We start from the raw sequence: 27,855 nt of genomic DNA, 5'->3' as shown, positions 1-27,855 counted from the left end.
GGATTTCCCATCCATCAATGGATGGTAAATTTTGTTTTTATCATTCACTGACCACAGAAACCAATGCATGGTCAAGCAACAGCAATGACACACCCTTGTGTATAGGCATGAGACCCTCACGTCATTTAACAGGATTCAGCACCACCCACAAGACAGCTACCTGTCATGTCATGTCAAACCTGCACAGGTGTGCTAGATTATTATTATTTAGTTTTATTTTATTTTTTTACACCAATCAGTGTGCAAACATGGTCATTAAAACGCTAAATGAATAGACGTTCATAAACCAGTCAGTGCAACTCATCATTTTGGTCTCCAATTCTCAAACTCAAATTCTCACCCACGGAGGATTAAATGAGAATCTTTCTTGTTTAACACTGGAATGGGGTGGTGCACTGTTCACTACCCGAAGATACTGCCACATCGGGTCAATGCATAGGGCGACAGAAGCAAGCTTCCAAATCAGCTCCCTTTCTCAAAAATCCATTTAATTTATGGTCCCCAGATAGGGAACGTATGTATCAGTATGTGCTCACAAGTCACCCAAGTGCAAGTATTCACACAAAAAAAAAAAACGTGCCTCAGGATGCGATCTGTCGCAAGATCCTTTCTTTTTTTACACTTGATCTAAGCCAAAAGGCCTAGAGGGGATAACCGGGAAAGGGGTGGACCCAACCATGTCCCCTTCATGAGCACTCACATTACTCATAGGAATGGAAGGAAGGCTGGCAGCCAACCAGCCTCCCATACACTCTCTGGGTGGGTGGCAGTCAGCCACCCATACATACATACAGCACAGGCTAAACCCACATCATCACTTAAAAAAAGGACAGGCGACCATTGCACTCTGATGGAGCATTTAGCAATGCAATCCATAGCCTGGCTTTTGCCTGAACCCCCATCACTCCTCCTCTTGCATATAAGACAATATTTCAGATCTGCATATGAAAACAACACGCCTACCTTTGTTGCACATAGCTGCCTGCCTGTCTCTAGTTACCCCACTGGCTGTAGCTGCGTCCCTTCCGACATGGAATAACACCAACTGTAACGATAAACTGAAAATTAACAGTATAAACCTGCATCATTTTGGACTCTGGTATTTGCTGAATCCGGGTGACCTGACAATCGATGGTGGTGCCGCTGGTGATTCTGGCCTTCTTGGAATCTGTTGGGCCTATGTGTTAGCTCACACATCACTTGGGTATCCATGGTAACTACCACAACATGGTCATCTGCAGTTTACATCTAGCCCGTGGCATTGAATGGCATTTTAAAAGTGCTAAGGGTCCTGGTGCAATAATCCTCCCATGAGGATCAGCCTCAACGGCTTTGTAGATTGCACTCATGTCAGCAACTCCATATACATTTTTTTTCTTCATGCTTCTTTCTTCATCCTTTTTTCTTTCTGTCATTCAGACTTTCATTCATTCGATCTCTCTCACTCACTTGCTTTAACTCATTTGTTCTCACTCACTCACTCACTCACTCAATCACTCACTCACTCATTCACTCTCTCTCACTCTCACTCTCTCACTCACTCGCTCACTAAGTCAGTCTCTCTCTCTCTCTTTTTCTTTTTATATATATTTTTTTCCGTCTTCTTCTTCTTCTTCTTCAGACCCTGTCATAGCACTAATGCCTTTCCAATACCACCAGCAGATGGAGACACTCCATTGCAACATTGGTTGTGAGCAGCAGTTTCTAAAAACAAATGCCTCATGGCGGATTTCCCATCCATCAATGGATGGTAAATTTTGTTTTTATCATTCACTGACCCCAGAAACCAATGCATGGTCAAGCAACAGCAATGACACACCCTTGTGTATAGGCATGAGACCCTCACGTCATTTAACAGGATTCAGCACCACCCACAAGACAGCTACCTGTCATGTCATGTCAAACCTGCACAGGTGTGCTAGATTATTATTATTTAGTTTTATTTTATTTTTTTACACCAATCAGTGTGCAAACATGGTCATTAAAACGCTAAATGAATAGACGTTCATAAACCAGGCAGTGCAACTCATCATTTTGGTCTCCAATTCTCAAACTCAAATTCTCACCCACGGAGGATTAAATGAGAATCTTTCTTGTTTAACACTGGAATGGGGTGGTGCACTGTTCACTACCCGAAGATACTGCCACATCGGGTCAATGCATAGGGCGACAGAAGCAAGCTTCCAAATCAGCTCCCTTTCTCAAAAATCCATTTAATGTATGGTCCCCAGATAGGGAACGTATGTATCAGTATGTGCTCACAAGTCACCCAAGTGCAAGTATTCACACAAAAAAAAAAACGTGCCTCAGGATGCGATCTGTCGCAAGATCCTTTCTTTTTTTACACTTGATCTAAGCCAAAAGGCCTAGAGGGGATAACCGGGAAAGGGGTGGACCCAACCATGTCCCCTTCATGAGCACTCACATTACTCATAGGAATGGAAGGAAGGCTGGCAGCCAACCAGCCTCCCATACACTCTCTGGGTGGGTGGCAGTCAGCCACCCATACATACATACAGCACAGGCTAAACCCACATCATCACTTAACCCCTTAAGGACCAATGACGTACCGGTACGTCATTGGTCCTTCTCTTCTGATATAACGCGGGGTTACACAGTAACCCCGCGTCATATCATGGCGGGCCCGGCGTCATAGTGAAGCCGGGACCCGCCTCTAATAGCGCGCAGCGCCGATCGCGGCGCCGCGCGCTATTAACCCTTTAGCCGCGCGCTCAAAGCTGAGCCGCGCGGCTAAAAGTGAAAGTGAAAGTTCCCGGCTAGCTCAGTCGGGCTGTTCGGGATATCCGCGGCTAATCGCGGCATCCCGAACAGCTGACAGGACAGCGGGAGGGCCCCTACCTGCCTCCTCGCTGTCCGATCGCCGAATGACTGCTCAGTGCCTGAGATCCAGGCATGAGCAGTCATGCGGCAGAATCGTTGATCACTGGTTTCTTATGAGAAACCAGTGATCAATAATGAAGATCAGTGTGTGCAATGTTATAGGTCCCTATGGGACCTATAACACTGCAAAAAAAAAGTGAAAAAAAAAAGTGAATAAAGATCATTTAACTCCTCCCCTATTAAAAGTTTGAATCACCCCCCTTTTCCAATAAAAAAAAAAAACACAGTGTAAATAAAAATAAAAATAAACATATGTGGTATCACCGCGTGCGGAAATGTCCGAATTATAAAAATATATAATTAATTAAACCGCTCGGTCAATGGCGTGCGCGCAAAAAAATTCCAAAGTCCAAAATAGTGCATTTTTGGTCACTTTTTATATCATTTAAAAATGAATAAAAAGTGATCAATAAGTCCTATCAATGCAAAAATGGTACCGTTAAAAACTTCAGATCATGGCGCAAAAAATGAGCCCTCATACCGCCCCATACACGGAAAAATAAAAAAGTTATAGAGGTCAGAAGATGACAATTTTAAACGTATTAATTTTCCTGCATGTAGTTATGATTTTTTCCAAAAGTCCGACAAAATCAAACCTATATAAGTAGGGTATCATTTTAATCGTATGGACCTACAGAATACATATCAGGTGTCATTTTTACCGAAAAATGTACTACGTAGAAACGGAAGCCCCCAAAAGCTACAAAACAGCGTTTTTTTTTCAATTTTGTCGCACAATGATTTTTTTTCCCGCTTCACCATAGATTTTTGGGCAAAATGACTGACGTCATTACAAAGTAGAATTGGTGGCGCAAAAAATAAGCCATCATATGGATTTTTAGGTGTAAATTTGAAAGAGTTATGATTTTTTAAAGGCAAGGAGCAAAAAACGAAAATGCAAAAACGTAAAAACCTCCGGTCCTTAAGGGGTTAAAAAAAGGACAGGCGACCATTGCACTCTGATGGAGCATTTAGCAATGCAATCCATAGCCTGGCTTTTGCCTGAACCCCCATCACTCCTCCTCTTGCATATAAGACAATATTTCAGATCTGCATATGAAAACAACACGCCTACCTTTGTTGCACATAGCTGCCTGCCAGTCTCTAGTTACCCCACTGGCTGTAGCTGCGTCCCTTCCGACATGGAATAACACCAACTGTAACGATAAACTGAAAATTAACAGTATAAACCTGCATCATTTTGGACTCTGGTATTTGCTGAATCCGGGTGACCTGACAATCGATGGTGGTGCCGCTGGTGATTCTGGCCTTCTTGGAATCTGTTGGGCCTATGTGTTAGCTCACACATCACTTGGGTATCCATGGTAACTACCACAACATGGTCATCTGCAGTTTACATCTAGCCCGTGGCATTGAATGGCATTTTTAAAAGTGCTAAGGGTCCTGGTGCAATAATCCTCCCATGAGGATCAGCCTCAACGGCTTTGTAGATTGCACTCATGTCAGCAACTCCATATACATTTTTTTTTCTTCATGCTTCTTTCTTCATCCTTTTTTCTTTCTGTCATTCAGACTTTCATTCATTCGATCTCTCTCACTCACTTGCTTTAACTCATTTGTTCTCACTCACTCACTCACTCAATCACTCACTCACTCATTCACTCTCACTCACTCTCACTCTCTCACTCACTCGCTCACTAAGTCAGTCTCTCTCTCTCTCTTTTTCTTTTTATATATATTTTTTTCCGTCTTCTTCTTCTTCTTCAGACCCTGTCATAGCACTAATGCCTTTCCAATACCACCAGCAGATGGAGACACTCCATTGCAACATTGGTTGTGAGCAGCAGTTTCTAAAAACAAATGCCTCATGGCGGATTTCCCATCCATCAATGGATGGTAAATTTTGTTTTTATCATTCACTGACCACAGAAACCAATGCATGGTCAAGCAACAGCAATGACACACCCTTGTGTATAGGCATGAGACCCTCACGTCATTTAACAGGATTCAGCACCACCCACAAGACAGCTACCTGTCATGTCATGTCAAACCTGCACAGGTGTGCTAGATTATTATTATTTAGTTTTATTTTATTTTTTTACACCAATCAGTGTGCAAACATGGTCATTAAAACGCTAAATGAATAGACGTTCATAAACCAGGCAGTGCAACTCATCATTTTGGTCTCCAATTCTCAAACTCAAATTCTCACCCACGGAGGATTAAATGAGAATCTTTCTTGTTTAACACTGGAATGGGGTGGTGCACTGTTCACTACCCGAAGATACTGCCACATCGGGTCAATGCATAGGGCAACAGAAGCAAGCTTCCAAATCAGCTCCCTTTCTCAAAAATCCATTTAATTTATGGTCCCCAGATAGGGAACGTATGTATCAGTATGTGCTCACAAGTCACCCAAGTGCAAGTATTCACACAAAAAAAAAAAAACATGCCTCAGGATGCGATCTGTCGCAAGATCCTTTCTTTTTTTACACTTGATCTAAGCCAAAAGGCCTAGAGGGGATAACCGGGAAAGGGGTGGACCCAACCATGTCCCCTTCATGAGCACTCACATTACTCATAGGAATGGAAGGAAGGCTGGCAGCCAACCAGCCTCCCATACACTCTCTGGGTGGGTGGCAGTCAGCCACCCATACATACATACAGCACAGGCTAAACCCACATCATCACTTAAAAAAAGGACAGGCGACCATTGCACTCTGATGGAGCATTTAGCAATGCAATCCATAGCCTGGCTTTTGCCTGAACCCCCATCACTCCTCCTCTTGCATATAAGACAATATTTCAGATCTGCATATGAAAACAACACGCCTACCTTTGTTGCACATAGCTGCCTGCCTGTCTCTAGTTACCCCACTGGCTGTAGCTGCGTCCCTTCCGACATGGAATAACACCAACTGTAACGATAAACTGAAAATTAACAGTATAAACCTGCATCATTTTGGACTCTGGTATTTGCTTAATCCGGGTGACCTGACAATCGATGGTGGTGCCGCGGGTGATTCTGGCCTTCTTGGAATCTGTTGGGCCTATGTGTTAGCTCACACATCACTTGGGTATCCATGGTAACTACCACAACATGGTCATCTGCAGTTTACATCTAGCCCGTGGCATTGAATGGCATTTTAAAAGTGCTAAGGGTCCTGGTGCAATAATCCTCCCATGAGGATCAGCCTCAACGGCTTTGTAGATTGCACTCATGTCAGCAACTCCATATACATTTTTTTTTCTTCATGCTTCTTTCTTCATCCTTTTTTCTTTCTGTCATTCAGACTTTCATTCATTCGATCTCTCTCACTCACTTGCTTTAACTCATTTGTTCTCACTCACTCACTCACTCACTCAATCACTCACTCACTCATTCACTCTCTCTCACTCTCACTCTCTCACTCACTCACTCACTAAGTCAGTCTCTCTCTCTCTCTCTCTTTTTCTTTTTATATATATTTTTTTCCGTCTTCTTCTTTTTCTTCTTCAGACCCTGTCATAGCACTAATGCCTTTCCAATACCACCAGCAGATGGAGACACTCCATTGCAACATTGGTTGTGAGCAGCAGTTTCTAAAAACAAATGCCTCATGGCGGATTTCCCATCCATCAATGGATGGTAAATTTTGTTTTTATCATTCACTGACCACAGAAACCAATGCATGGTCAAGCAACAGCAATGACACACCCTTGTGTATAGGCATGAGACCCTCACGTCATTTAACAGGATTCAGCACCACCCACAAGACAGCTACCTGTCATGTCATGTCAAACCTGCACAGGTGTGCTAGATTATTATTATTTAGTTTTATTTTATTTTTTTACACCAATCAGTGTGCAAACATGGTCATTAAAACGCTAAATGAATAGACGTTCATAAACCAGGCAGTGCAACTCATCATTTTGGTCTCCAATTCTCAAACTCAAATTCTCACCCACGGAGGATTAAATGAGAATCTTTCTTGTTTAACACTGGAATGGAGTGGTGCACTGTTCACTACCCGAAGATACTGCCACATCGGGTCAATGCATAGGGCGACAGAAGCAAGCTTCCAAATCAGCTCCCTTTCTCAAAAATCCATTTAATTTATGGTCCCCAGATAGGGAACGTATGTATCAGTATGTGCTCACAAGTCACCCAAGTGCAAGTATTCACACAAAAAAAAAACGTGCCTCAGGATGCGATCTGTCGCAAGATCCTTTCTTTTTTTACACTTGATCTAAGCCAAAAGGCCTAGAGGGGATAACCGGGAAAGGGGTGGACCCAACCATGTCCCCTTCATGAGCACTCACATTACTCATAGGAATGGAAGGAAGGCTGGCAGCCAACCAGCCTCCCATACACTCTCTGGGTGGGTGGCAGTCAGCCACCCATACATACATACAGCACAGGCTAAACCCACATCATCACTTAACCCCTTAAGGACCAATGACGTACCGGTACGTCATTGGTCCTTCTCTTCTGATATAACGCGGGGTTACACAGTAACCCCGCGTCATATCATGGCGGGCCCGGCGTCATAGTGAAGCCGGGACCCGCCTCTAATAGCGCGCAGCGCCGATCGCGGCGCCGCGCGCTATTAACCCTTTAGCCGCGCGCTCAAAGCTGAGCCGCGCGGCTAAAAGTGAAAGTGAAAGTTCCCGGCTAGCTCAGTCGGGCTGTTCGGGATAGCCGCGGCTAATCGCGGCATCCCGAACAGCTGACAGGACAGCGGGAGGGCCCCTACCTGCCTCTTCGCTGTCCGATCGCCGAATGACTGCTCAGTGCCTGAGATCCAGGCATGAGCAGTCATGCGGCAGAATCGTTGATCACTGGTTTCTTATGAAAAACCAGTGATCAATAATGAAGATCAGTGTGTGCAGTGTTATAGGTCCCTATGGGACCTATAACACTGCAAAAAAAAAGTGAAAAAAAAAAGTGAATAAAGATCATTTAACTCCTCCCCTATTAAAAGTTTGAATCACCCCCCTTTTCCAATAAAAAAAAAAAACACAGTGTAAATAAAAATAAAAATAAACATATGTGGTATCACCGCGTGCGGAAATGTCCGACTTATAAAAATATATCATTAATTAAACCGCTCGGTCAATGGCGTGCGCGCAAAAAAATTCCAAAGTCCAAAATAGTGCATTTTTGGTCACTTTTTATATCATTTAAAAATGAATAAAAAGTGATCAATAAGTCCTATCAATGCAAAAATGGTACCGTTAAAAACTTCAGATCATGGCGCAAAAAATGAGCCCTCATACCGCCCCATACACGGAAAAATAAAAAAGTTATAGAGGTCAGAAGATGACAATTTTAAACGTATTAATTTTCCTGCATGTAGTTATGATTTTTTCCAAAAGTCCGACAAAATCAAACCTATATAAGTAGGGTATCATTTTAATCCTATGGACCTACAGAATACAAATCAGGTGTCATTTTTACCGAAAAATGTACTACGTAGAAACGGAAGCCCCCAAAAGTTACAAAACAGCGTTTTTTTTTCAATTTTGTCGCACAATGATTTTTTTTCCCGCTTCACCATAGATTTTTGGGCAAAATGACTGACATCATTACAAAGTAGAATTGGTGGCGCAAAAAATAAGCCATCATATGGATTTTTAGGTGTAAATTTGAAAGAGTTATGATTTTTTAAAGGCAAGGAGCAAAAAACGAAAATGCAAAAACGTAAAAACCTCCGGTCCTTAAGGGGTTAAAAAAAGGACAGGCGACCATTGCACTCTGATGGAGCATTTAGCAATGCAATCTATAGCCTGGCTTTTACCTGAACCCCCATCACTCCTCCTCTTGCATATAAGACAATATTTCAGATCTGCATATGAAAACAACACGCCTACCTTTGTTGCACATAGCTGCCTGCCTGTCTCTAGTTACCCCACTGGCTGTAGCTGCGTCCCTTCCGACATGGAATAACACCAACTGTAACGATAAACTGAAAATTAACAGTATAAACCTGCATCATTTTGGACTCTGGTATTTGCTGAATCCGGGTGACCTGACAATCGATGGTGGTGCCGCTGGTGATTCTGGCCTTCTTGGAATCTGTTGGGCCTATGTGTTAGCTCACACATCACTTGGGTATCCATGGTAACTACCACAACATGGTCATCTGCAGTTTACATCTAGCCCGTGGCATTGAATGGCATTTTTAAAAGTGCTAAGGGTCCTGGTGCAAAAATCCTCCCATGAGGATCAGCCTCAACGGCTTTGTAGATTGCACTCATGTCAGCAACTCCATATACATTTTTTTTTCTTCATGCTTCTTTCTTCATCCTTTTTTCTTTCTGTCAATCAGACTTTCATTCATTCGATCTCTCTCACTCACTTGCTTTAACTCATTTGTTCTCACTCACTCACTCACTCAATCACTCACTCACTCATTCACTCTCACTAACTCTCACTCTCTCACACACTCGCTCACTAAGTCAGTCTCTCTCTCTCTCTTTTTCTTTTTATATATATTTTTTTCCGTCTTCTTCTTCTTCTTCTTCTTCAGACCCTGTCATAGCACTAATGCCTTTCCAATACCACCAGCAGATGGAGACACTCCATTGCAACATTGGTTGTGAGCAGCAGTTTCTAAAAACAAATGCCTCATGGCGGATTTCCCATCCATCAATGGATGGTAAATTTTGTTTTTATCATTCACTGACCACAGAAACCAATGCATGGTCAAGCAACAGCAATGACACACCCTTGTGTATAGGCATGAGACCCTCACGTCATTTAACAGGATTCAGCACCACCCACAAGACAGCTACCTGTCATGTCATGTCAAACCTGCACAGGTGTGCTAGATTATTATTATTTAGTTTTATTTTATTTTTTTACACCAATCAGTGTGCAAACATGGTCATTAAAACGCTAAATGAATAGACGTTCATAAACCAGTCAGTGCAACTCATCATTTTGGTCTCCAATTCTCAAACTCAAATTCTCACCCACGGAGGATTAAATGAGAATCTTTCTTGTTTAACACTGGAATGGGGTGGTGCACTGTTCACTACCCGAAGATACTGCCACATCGGGTCAATGCATAGGGCGACAGAAGCAAGCTTCCAAATCAGCTCCCTTTCTCAAAAATCCATTTAATTTATGGTCCCCAGATAGGGAACGTATGTATCAGTATGTGCTCACAAGTCACCCAAGTGCAAGTAGTCACACAAAAAAAAAAACATGCCTCAGGATGCGATCTGTCGCAAGATCCTTTCTTTTTTTACACTTGATCTAAGCCAAAAGGCCTAGAGGGGATAACCGGGAAAGGGGTGGACCCAACCATGTCCCCTTCATGAGCACTCACATTACTCATAGGAATGGAAGGAAGGCTGGCAGCCAACCAGCCTCCCATACACTCTCTGGGTGGGTGGCAGTCAGCCACCCATACATACATACAGCACAGGCTAAACCCACATCATCACTTAAAAAAAGGACAGGCGACCATTGCACTCTGATGGAGCATTTAGCAATGCAATCCATAGCCTGGCTTTTGCCTGAACCCCCATCACTCCTCCTCTTGCATATAAGACAATATTTCAGATCTGCATATGAAAACAACACGCCTACCTTTGTTGCACATAGCTGCCTGCCTGTCTCTAGTTACCCCACTGGCTGTAGCTGCATCCCTTCCGACATGGAATAACACCAACTGTAACGATAAACTGAAAATTAACAGTATAAACCTGCATCATTTTGGACTCTGGTATTTGCTGAATCCGGGTGACCTGACAATCGATGGTGGTGCCGCTGGTGATTCTGGCCTTCTTGGAATCTGTTGGGCCTATGTGTTAGCTCACACATCACTTGGGTATCCATGGTAACTACCACAACATGGTCATCTGCAGTTTACATCTAGCCCGTGGCATTGAATGGCATTTTAAAAGTGCTAAGGGTCCTGGTGCAATAATCCTCCCATGAGGATCAGCCTCAACGGCTTTGTAGATTGCACTCATGTCAGCAACTCCATATACATTTTTTTTTCTTCATGCTTCTTTCTTCATCCTTTTTTCTTTCTGTCATTCAGACTTTCATTCATTCGATCTCTCTCACTCACTTGCTTTAACTCATTTGTTCTCACTCACTCACTCACTCACTCAATCACTCACTCACTCATTCACTCTCTCTCACTCTCACTCTCTCACTCACTCACTCACTAAGTCAGTCTCTCTCTCTCTCTCTCTTTTTCTTTTTATATATATTTTTTTCCGTCTTCTTCTTTTTCTTCTTCAGACCCTGTCATAGCACTAATGCCTTTCCAATACCACCAGCAGATGGAGACACTCCATTGCAACATTGGTTGTGAGCAGCAGTTTCTAAAAACAAATGCCTCATGGCGGATTTCCCATCCATCAATGGATGGTAAATTTTGTTTTTATCATTCACTGACCACAGAAACCAATGCATGGTCAAGCAACAGCAATGACACACCCTTGTGTATAGGCATGAGACCCTCACGTCATTTAACAGGATTCAGCACCACCCACAAGACAGCTACCTGTCATGTCATGTCAAACCTGCACAGGTGTGCTAGATTATTATTATTTAGTTTTATTTTATTTTTTTACACCAATCAGTGTGCAAACATGGTCATTAAAACGCTAAATGAATAGACGTTCATAAACCAGGCAGTGCAACTCATCATTTTGGTCTCCAATTCTCAAACTCAAATTCTCACCCACGGAGGATTAAATGAGAATCTTTCTTGTTTAACACTGGAATGGAGTGGTGCACTGTTCACTACCCGAAGATACTGCCACATCGGGTCAATGCATAGGGCGACAGAAGCAAGCTTCCAAATCAGCTCCCTTTCTCAAAAATCCATTTAATTTATGGTCCCCAGATAGGGAACGTATGTATCAGTATGTGCTCACAAGTCACCCAAGTGCAAGTATTCACACAAAAAAAAACGTGCCTCAGGATGCGATCTGTCGCAAGATCCTTTCTTTTTTTACACTTGATCTAAGCCAAAAGGCCTAGAGGGGATAACCGGGAAAGGGGTGGACCCAACCATGTCCCCTTCATGAGCACTCACATTACTCATAGGAATGGAAGGAAGGCTGGCAGCCAACCAGCCTCCCATACACTCTCTGGGTGGGTGGCAGTCAGCCACCCATACATACATACAGCACAGGCTAAACCCACATCATCACTTAACCCCTTAAGGACCAATGACGTACCGGTACGTCATTGGTCCTTCTCTTCTGATATAACGCGGGGTTACACAGTAACCCCGCGTCATATCATGGCGGGCCCGGCGTCATAGTGAAGCCGGGACCCGCCTCTAATAGCGCGCAGCGCCGATCGCGGCGCCGCGCGCTATTAACCCTTTAGCCGCGCGCTCAAAGCTGAGCCGCGCGGCTAAAAGTGAAAGTGAAAGTTCCCGGCTAGCTCAGTCGGGCTGTTCGGGATAGCCGCGGCTAATCGCGGCATCCCGAACAGCTGACAGGACAGCGGGAGGGCCCCTACCTGCCTCTTCGCTGTCCGATCGCCGAATGACTGCTCAGTGCCTGAGATCCAGGCATGAGCAGTCATGCGGCAGAATCGTTGATCACTGGTTTCTTATGAAAAACCAGTGATCAATAATGAAGATCAGTGTGTGCAGTGTTATAGGTCCCTATGGGACCTATAACACTGCAAAAAAAAAGTGAAAAAAAAAAGTGAATAAAGATCATTTAACTCCTCCCCTATTAAAAGTTTGAATCACCCCCCTTTTCCAATAAAAAAAAAAAACACAGTGTAAATAAAAATAAAAATAAACATATGTGGTATCACCGCGTGCGGAAATGTCCGACTTATAAAAATATATCATTAATTAAACCGCTCGGTCAATGGCGTGCGCGCAAAAAAATTCCAAAGTCCAAAATAGTGCATTTTTGGTCACTTTTTATATCATTTAAAAATGAATAAAAAGTGATCAATAAGTCCTATCAATGCAAAAATGGTACCGTTAAAAACTTCAGATCATGGCGCAAAAAATGAGCCCTCATACCGCCCCATACACGGAAAAATAAAAAAGTTATAGAGGTCAGAAGATGACAATTTTAAACGTATTAATTTTCCTGCATGTAGTTATGATTTTTTCCAAAAGTCCGACAAAATCAAACCTATATAAGTAGGGTATCATTTTAATCCTATGGACCTACAGAATACAAATCAGGTGTCATTTTTACCGAAAAATGTACTACGTAGAAACGGAAGCCCCCAAAAGTTACAAAACAGCGTTTTTTTTTTCAATTTTGTCGCACAATGATTTTTTTTCCCGCTTCACCATAGATTTTTGGGCAAAATGACTGACATCATTACAAAGTAGAATTGGTGGCGCAAAAAATAAGCCATCATATGGATTTTTAGGTGTAAATTTGAAAGAGTTATGATTTTTTAAAGGCAAGGAGCAAAAAACGAAAATGCAAAAACGTAAAAACCTCCGGTCCTTAAGGGGTTAAAAAAAGGACAGGCGACCATTGCACTCTGATGGAGCATTTAGCAATGCAATCCATAGCCTGGCTTTTACCTGAACCCCCATCACTCCTCCTCTTGCATATAAGACAATATTTCAGATCTGCATATGAAAACAACACGCCTACCTTTGTTGCACATAGCTGCCTGCCTGTCTCTAGTTACCCCACTGGCTGTAGCTGCGTCCCTTCCGACATGGAATAACACCAACTGTAACGATAAACTGAAAATTAACAGTATAAACCTGCATCATTTTGGACTCTGGTATTTGCTGAATCCGGGTGACCTGACAATCGATGGTGGTGCCGCTGGTGATTCTGGCCTTCTTGGAATCTGTTGGGCCTATGTGTTAGCTCACACATCACTTGGGTATCCATGGTAACTACCACAACATGGTCATCTGCAGTTTACATCTAGCCCGTGGCATTGAATGGCATTTTAAAAGTGCTAAGGGTCCTGGTGCAATAATCCTCCCATGAGGATCAGCCTCAACGGCTTTGTAGATTGCACTCATGTCAGCAACTCCATATACATTTTTTTTTCTTCATGCTTCTTTCTTCATCCTTTTTTCTTTCTGTCATTCAGACTTTCATTCATTCGATCTCTCTCACTCACTTGCTTTAACTCATTTGTTCTCACTCACTCACTCACTCACTCACTCAATCACTCACTCATTCACTCTCACTCACTCTCACTCTCTCACTCACTTGCTCACTAAGTCAGTCTCTCTCTCTCTCTCTCTTTTTCTTTTTATATATATTTTTTTCCGTCTTCTTCTTCTTCTTCTTCTTCTTCTTCTTCAGACCCTGTCATAGCACTAATGCCTTTCCAATACCACCAGCAGATGGAGACACTCCATTGCAACATTGGTTGTGAGCAGCAGTTTCTAAAAACAAATGCCTCATGGCGGATTTCCCATCCATCAATGGATGGTAAATTTTGTTTTTATCATTCACTGACCACAGAAATCAATGCATGGTCAAGCAACAGCAATGACACACCCTTGTGTATTGGCATGAGACCCTCACGTCATTTAACAGGATTCAGCACCACCCACAAGACAGCTACCTGTCATGTCATGTCAAACCTGCACAGGTGTGCTAGATTATTATTATTTAGTTTTATTTTATTTTTTTACACCAATCAGTGTGCAAACATGGTCATTAAAACGCTAAATGAATAGACGTTCATAAACCAGTCAGTGCAACTCATCATTTTGGTCTCCAATTCTCAAACTCAAATTCTCACCCACGGAGGATTAAATGAGAATCTTTCTTGTTTAACACTGGAATGGGGTGGTGCACTGTTCACTACCCGAAGATACTGCCACATCGGGTCAATGCATAGGGCAACAGAAGCAAGCTTCCAAATCAGCTCCCTTTCTCAAAAATCCATTTAATTTATGGTCCCCAGATAGGGAACGTATGTATCAGTATGTGTTCACAAGTCACCCAAGTGCAAGTATTCACACAAAAAAAAACGTGCCTCAGGATGCGATCTGTCGCAAGATCCTTTCTTTTTTTACACTTGATCTAAGCCAAAAGGCCTAGAGGGGATAACCGGGAAAGGGGTGGACCCAACCATGTCCCCTTCATGAGCACTCACATTACTCATAGGAATGGAAGGAAGGCTGGCAGCCAACCAGCCTCCCATACACTCTCTGGGTGGGTGGCAGTCAGCCACCCATACATACATACAGCACAGGCTAAACCCACATCATCACTTAAAAAAAGGACAGGCGACCATTGCACTCTGATGGAGCATTTAGCAATGCAATCCATAGCCTGGCTTTTGCCTGAACCCCCATCACTCCTCCTCTTGCATATAAGACAATATTTCAGATCTGCATATGAAAACAACACGCCTACCTTTGTTGCACATAGCTGCCTGCCTGTCTCTAGTTACCCCACTGGCTGTAGCTGCGTCCCTTCCGACATGGAATAACACCAACTGTAACGATAAACTGAAAATTAACAGTATAAACCTGCATCATTTTGGACTCTGGTATTTGCTGAATCCGGGTGACCTGACAATCGATGGTGGTGCCGCTGGTGATTCTGGCCTTCTTGGAATCTGTTGGGCCTATGTGTTAGCTCACACATCACTTGGGTATCCATGGTAACTACCACAACATGGTCATCTGCAGTTTACATCTAGCCCGTGGCATTGAATGGCATTTTAAAAGTGCTAAGGGTCCTGGTGCAATAATCCTCCCATGAGGATCAGCCTCAACGGCTTTGTAGATTGCACTCATGTCAGCAACTCCATATACATTTTTTTTTCTTCATGCTTCTTTCTTCATCCTTTTTTCTTTCTGTCATTCAGACTTTCATTCATTCGATCTCTCTCACTCACTTGCTTTAACTCATTTGTTCTCACTCACTCACTCACTCACTCAATCACTCACTCACTCATTCACTCTCACTCACTCTCACTCTCTCACTCACTCGCTCACTAAGTCAGTCTCTCTCTCTCTCTCTCTTTTTCTTTTTATATATATTTTTTTCCGTCTTCTTCTTCTTCTTCTTCTTCTTCTTCTTCAGACCCTGTCATAGCACTAATGCCTTTCCAATACCACCAACAGATGGAGACACTCCATTGCAACATTGGTTGTGAGCAGCAGTTTCTAAAAACAAATGCCTCATGGCGGATTTCCCATCCATCAATGGATGGTAAATTTTGTTTTTATCATTCACTGACCACAGAAACCAATGCATGGTCAAGCAACAGCAATGACACACCCTTGTGTATAGGCATGAGACCCTCACGTCATTTAACAGGATTCAGCACCACCCACAAGACAGCTACCTGTCATGTCATGTCAAACCTGCACAGGTGTGCTAGATTATTATTATTTAGTTTTATTTTATTTTTTTACACCAATCAGTGTGCAAACATGGTCATTAAAACGCTAAATGAATAGACGTTCATAAACCAGTCAGTGCAACTCATCATTTTGGTCTCCAATTCTCAAACTCAAATTCTCACCCACGGAGGATTAAATGAGAATCTTTCTTGTTTAACACTGGAATGGGGTGGTGCACTGTTCACTACCCGAAGATACTGCCACATCGGGTCAATGCATAGGGCGACAGAAGCAAGCTTCCAAATCAGCTCCCTTTCTCAAAAATCCATTTAATTTATGGTCCCCAGATAGGGAACGTATGTATCAGTATGTGATCACAAGTCATCCAAGTGCAAGTATTCACACAAAAAAAAACGTGCCTCAGGATGCGATCTGTCGCAAGATCCTTTCTTTTTTTTACACTTGATCTAAGCCAAAAGGCCTAGAGGGGATAACCGGGAAAGGGGTGGACCCAACCATGTCCCCTTCATGAGCACTCACATTACTCATAGGAATGGAAGGAAGGCTGGCAGCCAACCAGCCTCCCATACACTCTCTGGGTGGGTGGCAGTCAGCCACCCATACATACATACAGCACAGGCTAAACCCACATCATCACTTAAAAAAAGGACAGGCGACCATTGCACTCTGATGGAGCATTTAGCAATGCAATCCATAGCCTGGCTTTTGCCTGAACCCCCATCACTCCTCCTCTTGCATATAAGACAATATTTCAGATCTGCATATGAAAACAACACGCCTACCTTTGTTGCACATAGCTGCCTGCCAGTCTCTAGTTACCCCACTGGCTGTAGCTGCGTCCCTTCCGACATGGAATAACACCAACTGTAACGATAAACTGAAAATTAACAGTATAAACCTGCATCATTTTGGACTCTGGTATTTGCTGAATCCGGGTGACCTGACAATCGATGGTGGTGCCGCTGGTGATTCTGGCCTTCTTGGAATCTGTTGGGCCTATGTGTTAGCTCACACATCACTTGGGTATCCATGGTAACTACCACAACATGGTCATCTGCAGTTTACATCTAGCCCGTGGCATTGAATGGCATTTTAAAAGTGCTAAGGGTCCTGGTGCAATAATCCTCCCATGAGGATCAGCCTCAACGGCTTTGTAGATTGCACTCATGTCAGCAACTCCATATACATTTTTTTTTCTTCATGCTTCTTTCTTCATCCTTTTTTCTTTCTGTCATTCAGACTTTCATTCATTCGATCTCTCTCACTCACTTGCTTTAACTCATTTGTTCTCACTCACTCACTCACTCAATCACTCACTCACTCATTCACTCTCACTCACTCTCACTCTCTCACTCACTCGCTCACTAAGTCAGTCTCTCTCTCTCTCTCTCTTTCTTTTTATATATATTTTTTTCCGTCTTCTTCTTCTTCTTCTTCTTCAGACCCTGTCATAGCACTAATGCCTTTCCAATACCACCAGCAGATGGAGACACTCCATTGCAACATTGGTTGTGAGCAGCAGTTTCTAAAAACAAATGCCTCATGGCGGATTTCCCATCCATCAATGGATGGTAAATTTTGTTTTTATCATTCACTGACCACAGAAACCAATGCATGGTCAAGCAACAGCAATGACACACCCTTGTGTATAGGCATGAGACCCTCACGTCATTTAACAGGATTCAGCACCACCCACAAGACAGCTACCTGTCATGTCATGTCAAACCTGCACAGGTGTGCTAGATTATTATTATTTAGTTTTATTTTATTTTTTTACACCAATCAGTGTGCAAACATGGTCATTAAAACGCTAAATGAATAGACGTTCATAAACCAGTCAGTGCAACTCATCATTTTGGTCTCCAATTCTCAAACTCAAATTCTCACCCACGGAGGATTAAATGAGAATCTTTCTTGTTTAACACTGGAATGGGGTGGTGCACTGTTCACTACCCGAAGATACTGCCACATCGGGTCAATGCATAGGGCAACAGAAGCAAGCTTCCAAATCAGCTCCCTTTCTCAAAAATCCATTTAATTTATGGTCCCCAGATAGGGAACGTATGTATCAGTATGTGTTCACAAGTCACCCAAGTGCAAGTATTCACACAAAAAAAAACGTGCCTCAGGATGCGATCTGTCGCAAGATCCTTTCTTTTTTTACACTTGATCTAAGCCAAAAGGCCTAGAGGGGATAACCGGGAAAGGGGTGGACCCAACCATGTCCCCTTCATGAGCACTCACATTACTCATAGGAATGGAAGGAAGGCTGGCAGCCAACCAGCCTCCCATACACTCTCTGGGTGGGTGGCAGTCAGCCACCCATACATACATACAGCACAGGCTAAACCCACATCATCACTTAAAAAAAGGACAGGCGACCATTGCACTCTGATGGAGCATTTAGCAATGCAATCCATAGCCTGGCTTTTGCCTGAACCCCCATCACTCCTCCTCTTGCATATAAGACAATATTTCAGATCTGCATATGAAAACAACACGCCTACCTTTGTTGCACATAGCTGCCTGCCTGTCTCTAGTTACCCCACTGGCTGTAGCTGCGTCCCTTCCGACATGGAATAACACCAACTGTAACGATAAACTGAAAATTAACAGTATAAACCTGCATCATTTTGGACTCTGGTATTTGCTGAATCCGGGTGACCTGACAATCGATGGTGGTGCCGCTGGTGATTCTGGCCTTCTTGGAATCTGTTGGGCCTATGTGTTAGCTCACACATCACTTGGGTATCCATGGTAACTACCACAACATGGTCATCTGCAGTTTACATCTAGCCCGTGGCATTGAATGGCATTTTAAAAGTGCTAAGGGTCCTGGTGCAATAATCCTCCCATGAGGATCAGCCTCAACGGCTTTGTAGATTGCACTCATGTCAGCAACTCCATATACATTTTTTTTTCTTCATGCTTCTTTCTTCATCCTTTTTTCTTTCTGTCATTCAGACTTTCATTCATTCGATCTCTCTCACTCACTTGCTTTAACTCATTTGTTCTCACTCACTCACTCACTCACTCAATCACTCACTCACTCATTCACTCTCACTCACTCTCACTCTCTCACTCACTCGCTCACTAAGTCAGTCTCTCTCTCTCTCTCTCTTTTTCTTTTTATATATATTTTTTTCCGTCTTCTTCTTCTTCTTCTTCTTCTTCTTCTTCAGACCCTGTCATAGCACTAATGCCTTTCCAATACCACCAACAGATGGAGACACTCCATTGCAACATTGGTTGTGAGCAGCAGTTTCTAAAAACAAATGCCTCATGGCGGATTTCCCATCCATCAATGGATGGTAAATTTTGTTTTTATCATTCACTGACCACAGAAACCAATGCATGGTCAAGCAACAGCAATGACACACCCTTGTGTATAGGCATGAGACCCTCACGTCATTTAACAGGATTCAGCACCACCCACAAGACAGCTACCTGTCATGTCATGTCAAACCTGCACAGGTGTGCTAGATTATTATTATTTAGTTTTATTTTATTTTTTTACACCAATCAGTGTGCAAACATGGTCATTAAAACGCTAAATGAATAGACGTTCATAAACCAGTCAGTGCAACTCATCATTTTGGTCTCCAATTCTCAAACTCAAATTCTCACCCACGGAGGATTAAATGAGAATCTTTCTTGTTTAACACTGGAATGGGGTGGTGCACTGTTCACTACCCGAAGATACTGCCACATCGGGTCAATGCATAGGGCGACAGAAGCAAGCTTCCAAATCAGCTCCCTTTCTCAAAAATCCATTTAATTTATGGTCCCCAGATAGGGAACGTATGTATCAGTATGTGATCACAAGTCATCCAAGTGCAAGTATTCACACAAAAAAAAACGTGCCTCAGGATGCGATCTGTCGCAAGATCCTTTCTTTTTTTTACACTTGATCTAAGCCAAAAGGCCTAGAGGGGATAACCGGGAAAGGGGTGGACCCAACCATGTCCCCTTCATGAGCACTCACATTACTCATAGGAATGGAAGGAAGGCTGGCAGCCAACCAGCCTCCCATACACTCTCTGGGTGGGTGGCAGTCAGCCACCCATACATACATACAGCACAGGCTAAACCCACATCATCACTTAAAAAAAGGACAGGCGACCATTGCACTCTGATGGAGCATTTAGCAATGCAATCCATAGCCTGGCTTTTGCCTGAACCCCCATCACTCCTCCTCTTGCATATAAGACAATATTTCAGATCTGCATATGAAAACAACACGCCTACCTTTGTTGCACATAGCTGCCTGCCAGTCTCTAGTTACCCCACTGGCTGTAGCTGCGTCCCTTCCGACATGGAATAACACCAACTGTAACGATAAACTGAAAATTAACAGTATAAACCTGCATCATTTTGGACTCTGGTATTTGCTGAATCCGGGTGACCTGACAATCGATGGTGGTGCCGCTGGTGATTCTGGCCTTCTTGGAATCTGTTGGGCCTATGTGTTAGCTCACACATCACTTGGGTATCCATGGTAACTACCACAACATGGTCATCTGCAGTTTACATCTAGCCCGTGGCATTGAATGGCATTTTAAAAGTGCTAAGGGTCCTGGTGCAATAATCCTCCCATGAGGATCAGCCTCAACGGCTTTGTAGATTGCACTCATGTCAGCAACTCCATATACATTTTTTTTTCTTCATGCTTCTTTCTTCATCCTTTTTTCTTTCTGTCATTCAGACTTTCATTCATTCGATCTCTCTCACTCACTTGCTTTAACTCATTTGTTCTCACTCACTCACTCACTCAATCACTCACTCACTCATTCACTCTCACTCACTCTCACTCTCTCACTCACTCGCTCACTAAGTCAGTCTCTCTCTCTCTCTCTCTTTCTTTTTATATATATTTTTTTCCGTCTTCTTCTTCTTCTTCTTCTTCAGACCCTGTCATAGCACTAATGCCTTTCCAATACCACCAGCAGATGGAGACACTCCATTGCAACATTGGTTGTGAGCAGCAGTTTCTAAAAACAAATGCCTCATGGCGGATTTCCCATCCATCAATGGATGGTAAATTTTGTTTTTATCATTCACTGACCACAGAAACCAATGCATGGTCAAGCAACAGCAATGACACACCCTTGTGTATAGGCATGAGACCCTCACGTCATTTAACAGGATTCAGCACCACCCACAAGACAGCTACCTGTCATGTCATGTCAAACCTGCACAGGTGTGCTAGATTATTATTATTTAGTTTTATTTTATTTTTTTACACCAATCAGTGTGCAAACATGGTCATTAAAACGCTAAATGAATAGACGTTCATAAACCAGTCAGTGCAACTCATCATTTTGGTCTCCAATTCTCAAACTCAAATTCTCACCCACGGAGGATTAAATGAGAATCTTTCTTGTTTAACACTGGAATGGGGTGGTGCACTGTTCACTACCCGAAGATACTGCCACATCGGGTCAATGCATAGGGCGACAGAAGCAAGCTTCCAAATCAGCTCCCTTTCTCAAAAATCCATTTAATTTATGGTCCCCAGATAGGGAACGTATGTATCAGTATGTGCTCACAATTCACCCAAGTGCAAGTATTCACACAAAAAAAAAAACGTGCCTCAGGATGCGATCTGTCGCAAGATCCTTTCTTTTTTTACACTTGATCTAAGCCAAAAGGCCTAGAGGGGATAACCGGGAAAGGGGTGGACCCAACCATGTCCCCTTCATGAGCACTCACATTACTCATAGGAATGGAAGGAAGGCTGGCAGCCAACCAGCCTCCCATACACTCTCTGGGTGGGTGGCAGTCAGCCACCCATACATACATACAGCACAGGCTAAACCCACATCATCACTTAAAAAAAGGACAGGCGACCATTGCACTCTGATGGAGCATTTAGCAATGCAATCCATAGCCTGGCTTTTGCCTGAACCCCCATCACTCCTCCTCTTGCATATAAGACAATATTTCAGATCTGCATATGAAAACAACACGCCTACCTTTGTTGCACATAGCTGCCTGCCTGTCTCTAGTTACCCCACTGGCTGTAGCTGCGTCCCTTCCGACATGGAATAACACCAACTGTAACGATAAACTGAAAATTAACAGTATAAACCTGCATCATTTTGGACTCTGGTATTTGCTGAATCCGGGTGACCTGACAATCGATGGTGGTGCCGCTGGTGATTCTGGCCTTCTTGGAATCTGTTGGGCCTATGTGTTAGCTCACACATCACTTGGGTATCCATGGTAACTACCACAACATGGTCATCTGCAGTTTACATCTAGCCCGTGGCATTGAATGGCATTTTAAAAGTGCTAAGGGTCCTGGTGCAATAATCCTCCCATGAGGATCAGCCTCAACGGCTTTGTAGATTGCACTCATGTCAGCAACTCCATATACATTTTTTTTTCTTCATGCTTCTTTCTTCATCCTTTTTTCTTTCTGTCATTCAGACTTTCATTCATTCGATCTCTCTCACTCACTTGCTTTAACTCATTTGTTCTCACTCACTCACTCACTCACTCAATCACTCACTCACTCATTCACTCTCACTCACTCTCACTCTCTCACTCACTCGCTCACTAAGTCAGTCTCTCTCTCTCTCTCTCTTTTTCTTTTTATATATATTTTTTTCCGTCTTCTTCTTCTTCTTCTTCTTCAGACCCTGTCATAGCACTAATGCCTTTCCAATACCACCAGCAGATGGAGACACTCCATTGCAACATTGGTTGTGAGCAGCAGTTTCTAAAAACAAATGCCTCATGGCGGATTTCCCATCCATCAATGGATGGTAAATTTTGTTTTTATCATTCACTGACCACAGAAACCAATGCATGGTCAAGCAACAGCAATGACACACCCTTGTGTATAGGCATGAGACCCTCACGTCATTTAACAGGATTCAGCACCACCCACAAGACAGCTACCTGTCATGTCATGTCAAACCTGCACAGGTGTGCTAGATTATTATTATTTAGTTTTATTTTATTTTTTTACACCAATCAGTGTGCAAACATGGTCATTAAAACGCTAAATGAATAGACGTTCATAAACCAGTCAGTGCAACTCATCATTTTGGTCTCCAATTCTCAAACTCAAATTCTCACCCACGGAGGATTAAATGAGAATCTTTCTTGTTTAACACTAGAATGGGGTGGTGCACTGTTCACTACCCGAAGATACTGCCACATCGGGTCAATGCATAGGGCAACAGAAGCAAGCTTCCAAATCAGCTCCCTTTCTCAAAAAATCCATTTAATTTATGGTCCCCAGATAGGGAACGTATGTATCAGTATGTGCTCACAAGTCACCCAAGTGCAAGAATTCACACAAAAAAAAAAAAACGTGCCTCAGGATGCGATCTGTCGCAAGATCCTTTCTTTTTTTACACTTGATCTAAGCCAAAAGGCCTAGAGGGGATAACCGGGAAAGGGGTGGACCCAACCATGTCCCCTTCATGAGCACTCACATTACTCATAGGAATGGAAGGAAGGCTGGCAGCCAACCAGCCTCCCATACACTCTCTGGGTGGGTGGCAGTCAGCCACCCATACATACATACAGCACAGGCTAAACCCACATCATCACTTAAAAAAAGGACAGGCGACCATTGCACTCTGATGGAGCATTTAGCAATGCAATCCATAGCCTGGCTTTTGCCTGAACCCCCATCACTCCTCCTCTTGCATATAAGACAATATTTCAGATCTGCATATGAAAACAACACGCCTACCTTTGTTGCACATAGCTGCCTGCCTGTCTCTTGTTACCCCACTGGCTGTAGCTGCGTCCCTTCCGACATGGAATAACACCAACTGTAACGATAAACTGAAAATTAACAGTATAAACCTGCATCATTTTGGACTCTGGTATTTGCTGAATCCGGGTGACCTGACAATCGATGGTGGTGCCGCTGGTGATTCTGGCCTTCTTGGAATCTGTTGGGCCTATGTGTTAGCTCACACATCACTTGGGTATCCATGGTAACTACCACAACATGGTCATCTGCAGTTTACATCTAGCCCGTGGCATTGAATGGCATTTTAAAAGTGCTAAGGGTCCTGGTGCAATAATCCTCCCATGAGGATCAGCCTCAACGGCTTTGTAGATTGCACTCATGTCAGCAACTCCATATACATTTTTTTTTCTTCATGCTTCTTTCTTCATCCTTTTTTCTTTCTGTCATTCAGACTTTCATTCATTCGATCTCTCTCACTCACTTGCTTTAACTCATTTGTTCTCACTCACTCACTCACTCACTCATTCACTCTCACTCACTCTCACTCTCTCACTCACTCGCTCACTAAGTCAGTCTCTCTCTCTCTCTCTTTTTCTTTTTATATATATTTTTTTCCGTCTTCTTCTTCTTCTTCTTCAGACCCTGTCATAGCACTAATGCCTTTCCAATACCACCAGCAGATGGAGACACTCCATTGCAACATTGGTTGTGAGCAGCAGTTTCTAAAAACAAATGCCTCATGGCGGATTTCCCATCCATCAATGGATGGTAAATTTTGTTTTTATCATTCACTGACCACAGAAACCAATGCATGGTCAAGCAACAGCAATGACACACCCTTGTGTATAGGCATGAGACCCTCACGTCATTTAACAGGATTCAGCACCACCCACAAGACAGCTACCTGTCATGTCATGTCAAACCTGCACAGGTGTGCTAGATTATTATTATTTAGTTTTATTTTATTTTTTTACACCAATCAGTGTGCAAACATGGTCATTAAAACGCTAAATGAATAGACGTTCATAAACCAGTCAGTGCAACTCATCATTTTGGTCTCCAATTCTCAAACTCAAATTCTCACCCATGGAGGATTAAATGAGAATCTTTCTTGTTTAACACTGGAATGGGGTGGTGCACTGTTCACTACCCGAAGATACTGCCACATCGGGTCAATGCATAAGGCGACAGAAGCAAGCTTCCAAATCAGCTCCATTTCTCAAAAATCCATTTAATTTATGGTCCCCAGATAGGGAACGTATGTATCAGTATGTGCTCACAAGACACCCAAGTGCAACTATTCACACAAAAAAAAACGTGCCTCAGGATGCGATCTGTCGCAAGATCCTTTCTTTTTTTACACTTGATCTAAGCCAAAAGGCCTAGAGGGGATAACCGGGAAAGGGGTGGACCCAACCATGTCCCCTTCATGAGCACTCACATTACTCATAGGAATGGAAGGAAGGCTGGCAGCCAACCAGCCTCCCATACACTCTCTGGGTGGGTGGCAGTCAGCCACCCATACATACATACAGCACAGGCTAAACCCACATCATCACTTAAAAAAAGGACAGGCGACCATTGCACTCTGATGGAGCATTTAGCAATGCAATCCATAGCCTGGCTTTTGCCTGAACCCCCATCACTCCTCCTCTTGCATATAAGACAATATTTCAGATCTGCATATGAAAACAACACGCCTACCTTTGTTGCACATAGCTGCCTGCCTGTCTCTAGTTACCCCACTGGCTGTAGCTGCGTCCCTTCCGACATGGAATAACACCAACTGTAACGATAAACTGAAAATTAACAGTATAAACCTGCATCATTTTGGACTCTGGTATTTGCTGAATCCGGGTGACCTGACAATCGATGGTGGTGCCGCTGGTGATTCTGGCCTTCTTGGAATCTGTTGGGCCTATGTGTTAGCTCACACATCACTTGGGTATCCATGGTAACTACCACAACATGGTCATCTGCAGTTTACATCTAGCCCGTGGCATTGAATGGCATTTTAAAAGTGCTAAGGGTCCTGGTGCAATAATCCTCCCATGAGGATCAGCCTCAACGGCTTTGTAGATTGCACTCATGTCAGCAACTCCATATACATTTTTTTTTCTTCATGCTTCTTTCTTCATCCTTTTTTCTTTCTGTCATTCAGACTTTCATTCATTCGATCTCTCTCACTCACTTGCTTTAACTCATTTGTTCTCACTCACTCACTCACTCACTCAATCACTCACTCACTCATTCACTCTCACTCACTCTCACTCACTCTCACTCACTCGCTCACTAAGTCAGTCTCTCTCTCTCTCTCTCTTTTTCTTTTTATATATATTTTTTTCCGTCTTCTTCTTCTTCTTCTTCAGACCCTGTCATAGCACTAATGCCTTTCCAATACCACCAGCAGATGGAGACACTCCATTGCAACATTGGTTGTGAGCAGCAGTTTCTAAAAACAAATGCCTCATGGCGGATTTCCCATCCATCAATGGATGGTAAATTTTGTTTTTATCATTCACTGACCACAGAAACCAATGCATGGTCAAGCAACAGCAATGACACACCCTTGTGTATAGGCATGAGACCCTCACGTCATTTAACAGGATTCAGCACCACCCACAAGACAGCTACCTGTCATGTCATGTCAAACCTGCACAGGTGTGCTAGATTATTATTATTTAGTTTTATTTTATTTTTTTACACCAATCAGTGTGCAAACATGGTCATTAAAACGCTAAATGAATAGACGTTCATAAACCAGTCAGTGCAACTCATCATTTTGGTCTCCAATTCTCAAACTCAAATTCTCACCCACGGAGGATTAAATGAGAATCTTTCTTGTTTAACACTGGAATGGGGTGGTGCACTGTTCACTACCCGAAGATACTGCCACATCGGGTCAATGCATAGGGCGACAGAAGCAAGCTTCCAAATCAGCTCTCTTTCTCAAAAATCCATTTAATTTATGGTCCCCAGATAGGGAACGTATGTATCAGTATGTGCTCACAAGTCACCCAAGTGCAAGTATTCACACAAAAAAAAAATACGTGCCTCAGGATGCGATCTGTCGCAAGATCCTTTCTTTTTTTTACACTTGATCTAAGCCAAAAGGCCTAGAGGGGATAACCGGGAAAGGGGTGGACCCAACCATGTCCCCTTCATGAGCACTCACATTACTCATAGGAATGGAAGGAAGGCTGGCAGCCAACCAGCCTCCCATACACTCTCTGGGTGGGTGGCAGTCAGCCACCCATACATACATACAGCACAGGCTAAACCCACATCATCACTTAAAAAAAGGACAGGCGACCATTGCACTCTGATGGAGCATTTAGCAATGCAATCCATAGCCTGGCTTTTGCCTGAACCCCCATCACTCCTCCTCTTGCATATAAGACAATATTTCAGATCTGCATATGAAAACAACACGCCTACCTTTGTTGCACATAGCTGCCTGCCTGTCTCTAGTTACCCCACTGGCTGTAGCTGCGTCCCTTCCGACATGGAATAACACCAACTGTAACGATAAACTGAAAATTAACAGTATAAACCTGCATCATTTTGGACTCTGGTATTTGCTGAATCCGGGTGACCTGACAATCGATGGTGGTGCCGCTGGTGATTCTGGCCTTCTTGGAATCTGTTGGGCCTATGTGTTAGCTCACACATCACTTGGGTATCCATGGTAACTACCACAACATGGTCATCTGCAGTTTACATCTAGCCCGTGGCATTGAATGGCATTTTAAAAGTTCTAAGGGTCCTGGTGCAATAATCCTCCCATGAGGATCAGCCTCAACGGCTTTGTAGATTGCACTCATGTCAGCAACTCCATATACATTTTTTTTTCTTCATGCTTCTTTCTTCATCCTTTTTTCTTTCTGTCATTCAGACTTTCATTCATTCGATCTCTCTCACTCACTTGCTTTAACTCATTTGTTCTCACTCACTCACTCAATCACTCACTCACTCATTCAC

The 27,855-nt window shown here is 43.2% G+C and overlaps 14 pseudogenes; all 14 read right to left on the bottom strand.

Annotated features, from left to right (window-relative positions):
• Positions 1–385: 385 nt before the first annotated feature.
• On the bottom strand, positions 386–652 carry LOC130288450 (U2 spliceosomal RNA; annotated as a pseudogene).
• A 1,459-nt stretch (positions 653–2,111) lies between these two features.
• LOC130288773 (U2 spliceosomal RNA) lies at positions 2,112–2,377 on the bottom strand (annotated as a pseudogene).
• Positions 2,378–5,119: 2,742 nt separating this feature from the next.
• On the bottom strand, positions 5,120–5,387 carry LOC130288472 (U2 spliceosomal RNA; annotated as a pseudogene).
• Positions 5,388–6,851: 1,464 nt separating this feature from the next.
• LOC130287691 (U2 spliceosomal RNA) lies at positions 6,852–7,116 on the bottom strand (annotated as a pseudogene).
• A 2,748-nt stretch (positions 7,117–9,864) lies between these two features.
• On the bottom strand, positions 9,865–10,130 carry LOC130288240 (U2 spliceosomal RNA; annotated as a pseudogene).
• A 1,464-nt stretch (positions 10,131–11,594) lies between these two features.
• On the bottom strand, positions 11,595–11,858 carry LOC130287498 (U2 spliceosomal RNA; annotated as a pseudogene).
• Positions 11,859–14,623: 2,765 nt separating this feature from the next.
• LOC130289403 (U2 spliceosomal RNA) lies at positions 14,624–14,887 on the bottom strand (annotated as a pseudogene).
• Positions 14,888–16,363: 1,476 nt separating this feature from the next.
• LOC130288607 (U2 spliceosomal RNA) lies at positions 16,364–16,628 on the bottom strand (annotated as a pseudogene).
• A 1,461-nt stretch (positions 16,629–18,089) lies between these two features.
• LOC130289392 (U2 spliceosomal RNA) lies at positions 18,090–18,353 on the bottom strand (annotated as a pseudogene).
• Positions 18,354–19,829: 1,476 nt separating this feature from the next.
• LOC130288606 (U2 spliceosomal RNA) lies at positions 19,830–20,094 on the bottom strand (annotated as a pseudogene).
• A 1,461-nt stretch (positions 20,095–21,555) lies between these two features.
• LOC130288372 (U2 spliceosomal RNA) lies at positions 21,556–21,821 on the bottom strand (annotated as a pseudogene).
• Positions 21,822–23,288: 1,467 nt separating this feature from the next.
• Positions 23,289–23,557, bottom strand: LOC130289584 (U2 spliceosomal RNA; annotated as a pseudogene).
• A 1,446-nt stretch (positions 23,558–25,003) lies between these two features.
• On the bottom strand, positions 25,004–25,267 carry LOC130289345 (U2 spliceosomal RNA; annotated as a pseudogene).
• A 1,466-nt stretch (positions 25,268–26,733) lies between these two features.
• LOC130287073 (U2 spliceosomal RNA) lies at positions 26,734–27,001 on the bottom strand (annotated as a pseudogene).
• Between the last annotated feature and the right edge of the window lie 854 nt (positions 27,002–27,855).

This window comes from Hyla sarda, chromosome 8 (genome assembly GCF_029499605.1).
Source record: "Hyla sarda isolate aHylSar1 chromosome 8, aHylSar1.hap1, whole genome shotgun sequence".
Lineage (NCBI taxonomy): Eukaryota > Metazoa > Chordata > Amphibia > Anura > Hylidae > Hyla > Hyla sarda.
This window is presented reverse-complemented; position numbering and strand designations above follow the sequence as displayed.